The sequence below is a fragment of the Mustela lutreola genome, chromosome 4, assembly GCF_030435805.1.
Source record: "Mustela lutreola isolate mMusLut2 chromosome 4, mMusLut2.pri, whole genome shotgun sequence".
In the NCBI taxonomy this organism is placed as follows: Eukaryota; Metazoa; Chordata; class Mammalia; order Carnivora; family Mustelidae; genus Mustela; species Mustela lutreola.
Genome location: NC_081293.1, coordinates 168025812 through 168030156, shown reverse-complemented (window position 1 = coordinate 168030156; position 4345 = coordinate 168025812).

Sequence of the window (4345 nt, the reverse complement as noted above, 5' to 3'; positions counted from 1 at the left end):
CTCATGCATGAGATTAGTGCCCTTGTAAGAAGAGATGGGATGGTAGGGCACTGAGGTTACCTGCATCACAAAAATCACTATGAATTAAGCCATTGCTAATAGTAGAAAGAATGTAAAAAAAAAAAAAAAAACCATGAGCTATAGAGCCCAAGAAACAAAAAATATATGATTAACCTAACCCTCTCAACCTTAGATCTAGAAAAGTAAACAATTGGGTGGATAAATAAGTGAGAAATATAAATCTAGAAATAAATAGAAAATTTGGAACAAATCAACAGTTTCATAACAAAATATAAATAATAAAAGTGAATACAATTAGAAGTACAAAATAAGAAAAAGTGCCATAGAAGAGATCAAAATAGTGATAAAAATACTGATGGTTTAAAAAGACACCCAGACCAGATGCTTCATAGTTCCATCTAACCTGTAAAATATAAATAATGCCCATGTTTTGAGGCTATTCAAGTACAATAGAATTAGACATTAATTACATACAATAAAGATTACTTACCAAAAGAAGTAACAAGCATCAGTGTACCTGATAAAGCTATTTATTTTAAAATAAGGACCAAGAACAGAATCCTGGCCATCCACAACTAGCCTACATTTCTTCAGAGATGCCCATGTCTAGAATATAGAAGAAAAATTGGTCAGTTATCATTTTGGAAAATCGTCTCATTCTACTAATAAATGTTACTGAATATCTAAGAAAACCCAAAAGATTCTATTAAAAACCTACTTGAACTTATGAGGAAATGTGGTAACTGGATTAAAATAAATATTTAAATATCCCAGTTGCTTTTCTTTATCCTAGAAAAAAAGTAAAGTAAAAGAAGATAAAAATAAAAAAGGAAAATACTTCCTTTGCTATGAAATAATAATAAAATATTTGGGAATGAATTTAACATGAAATGTGAGTAACCCATAAAACCAAAAATCCTACTAAAGCCCATGAGACAAAGACAGGATGAATAAATAGAAACACCATGTTGTGGGAGGTGGAAATACCCAGTGATGGTTGCAACTACAGCCCACCTTACAATGTGGTATTGGCCCTTCTTCCCAACCCAGGCATCAGACATGTGAGTGAAGTAATTCTGGCCCCAGCTGTCATCTGACTACAGCTTCATGAGAAGCCCCAACCCAGAACCTTCTAATCAAGTCACTCCCAAATTCCTGAGCCATAGAAGTTTGAGAGATAATGACTCATAATTGTTATTTTAAGCCACTTTTTAGGATAATTTGTTAGGCAGCAATACATGTGTTGTTGGATTGAAAGACTTACTCTCATACAAAATATACATCAGCACTTAAATCAATAACCTAAACACAATTCACAGAAACACCCAACATGTTGTGTTTTGTTTTTTTAATGAGATAAAAATTCCTACAAAACATCAAGTTCATGAGAATGACCAAAATATATGTAAAAAATAAAAGTAGGCATGCTTTTTCAGTTATTAATATAACCTATAAAGGTATTGTAATCAAAGTAGAAATAGGCAAATAGATTAATTAGAGTGTATAGAAAGCTAAGAGAGAGATTCAAGTGGGTAAGGCATTTAATACATGACAAAGATGGTAATTCCGCTGAGTGGAGAATAATGATTAACTTGAGAACATTGCTTTTATAAGTAGATATCAACTTGGAAGAAAATAAATCTGGGCTCATCTCCATTCTAGATAAAGTAAAGCCTATCTCTTATATAGATGATGAGTCTTAATTAAGATAGGCTATCCAGTGTATGTAACTGAAAGGAAAGATGTATTTACTATATAAAAATTAAAGACAGTTGATCATAAATTAAAAATGAGGGAAACATTCAATTTGCAGTGTATATGTAAGATAATACTATCTGTAATATACCGAAACACTTGGAAATTGAGAAAATGGCTACAAATATGGTTAATAATATGAATAACTCAAAAAACAAATTCCAACAGTCATTGGAAAGTGAAAAACTGCTTAATTTATATACAGGTAAATGCAAATTGATTGCTTATTGAATTCAAGTGCTAGGAATTCAACATCAAGCAAAAAGTACAAAGTGACTCTCACAAAGCTTGTATTTGAGGTGAATGTGGAGGACATGATACACAAATAAAAAACGTAACCCGAAGATAAGTAGTACAAAAGTTAAAAATCAGGAGAAATGTGTAGAGTCTGATGATTGGGGAGGTTGGCTATTACAGATATATTAGCCTGGAAAGTCCTCTCCAATGAAGTGAATTTTTATCAGAGGCCTCAGTGCACAAGGCAGCACATAAATGGAAGCTATCACATTATACTTGTTAGATTGGCAAATATGAAAAGTAAGTGGGAATATTGTGCTAGTGGGTATTCAAGCAAATACATCCTGTTATACATTGGGGGTGGAAATGCGAACCATTTCAGTCCGTGTGAAAGCCTAGTAATATCTATTAAAATTGCATATGTCCTTCAACTCAGTCGGCTCACTCCAGGAAATCTATCTCATAGATGTAACAAGACCAGCACATTAGAGACCTATGTCCAAAGGTGTTTGATAAATATTTTTATAGAAATAATGTGGTTTATTGTTTATAGGTCTCCCCATTTTCTGTAAAGCCTTAAACATAAGAGTAAATTCTCAAAAATTATAGAAGAACATACATATATATTTAGGTGGACCTTTTTTGATTAAAATGGGATACTCAGAATACATAAAAGATCAACATATTAACTACATAAAAATCAAAATTGTATAAGGCAAAGCAGTTACAAACAAAAGTATGAGTAATTAGTTAAATAAATTGTGGTACCTCCTTGCTATTCTCCTGTACTTCATTTCAGAGATTTAGGTCCATACCTGTAAATTTTGAGATTTCTGTGATGTATTGGTGAGTGCAAAAGTAAGACTCAAAGAGGTATATACAAAAATGATTCCATTTGAATGATATGAAAAAGAAATCCACAACTGATGTGTTGGGAGAAGCTCTCGTTTGCTGTTCCTGACATTCCTCTCAGGTTAGTAAGAATCTTAAACTATAATTCCTGGTCGGGTGAAGTGACATCAGTAGGTCAACTTGGGAAAAATAAGCAGGATACGTTTGATCCCTGTCCACATTGTGTTTATTTGGGGTTTGAGGGCTCTCAGGGAAAAGTTGTTGTGCTCTGCCAACTCCATGGGCAGCTACTGCCCCTGCACAAGGTTATTGTTACCCCCCCCCACCCCACCCCCCCACCACCACTCTTGTAGAGCAGGCCTGCCCACAGGGAGTGGTAGTTTCCCAACTCTGCTCTTACATTCCCCAAATCTTCCTGGGGTCAGGCCTTCACCTTCCCCTGGAGACATCCAAGGTGAGCCCCAACTGAGCAGTGTCTCCTACTGGGTTAAGAATGCATACCAAGTCGTTACTAGATGCTATAGCAGTGGCGGGGGAAAGACAGGAGTACGAAGCAATGGAGAGACAGGATAATCTACAGAGAAAGAACACTGTACCTTTTTGTATAAGATTCAAGAATAAACCAAATGCTTTATTATTTTTATGAAATGTTAATGACTGTATTTAGGAAAATGATGCTTGAAAAGTATCATCAGCAGAACGTTGATGGTTGGCATCCGATTGTGGTAGGATTTCAAGTGACTTTGCTTTCCTTTATGTACTTGTGATTATTATTTGATTTTATAAATAATACGCATATATATTCTCTGCAGAGTCAGAAAGTGTTTCTTATATTTGGGCATATTCCCCAGCTTGTGCATCTGGCAGGGAGGCAAAGGCCTGTCCGCTGAGATGTAGGGCCCACAGAAGCAGAGTTGAAGAACAAATCTTCCCCAAGGTCAGGTGTGCTCCAAGAGGAAAGAGTCATGGTTGGTTGACATTTAACATTAAAAAAAATATATACATATTTTATGCAAATAAATAGTTTAGTGTGAATTTAGGGGTTTTATTTTTTCAAACCTGTTTTATTCTTAACTGTATCATTTGGACTCATTGAATAACCCATTGGGTTAAGCTAGGTTAGACAAGTGGCTAGATATGCCTGAGATAGAAAAGTGGAGATGGGGTGAATGGTACACATGATATCCATTGTAACTTTGGAGTTAAGACTTTATTTTCTGTGCAGACCCATTTTAAATATTGGAGCAAGGACAGAGATGGTAATTTTGTTGACAGGAAGCTTCATGTCATAATGCCAGTGGCGGGGGAGGGGAGAGAGGAGGTTGGGAAGCCTTATAAAGGTTCCAGCAAAGTAGCAGACACCCTGGGTAAGCTTTTGGGATTCGATCATAAGGGACACTACACATTTCTAGTGGATCATAGTTTGGCTTTTAAGTCTAATGGGTTAAAGAGAAAGGCAAAGTAGGGAAGATGACTCTTA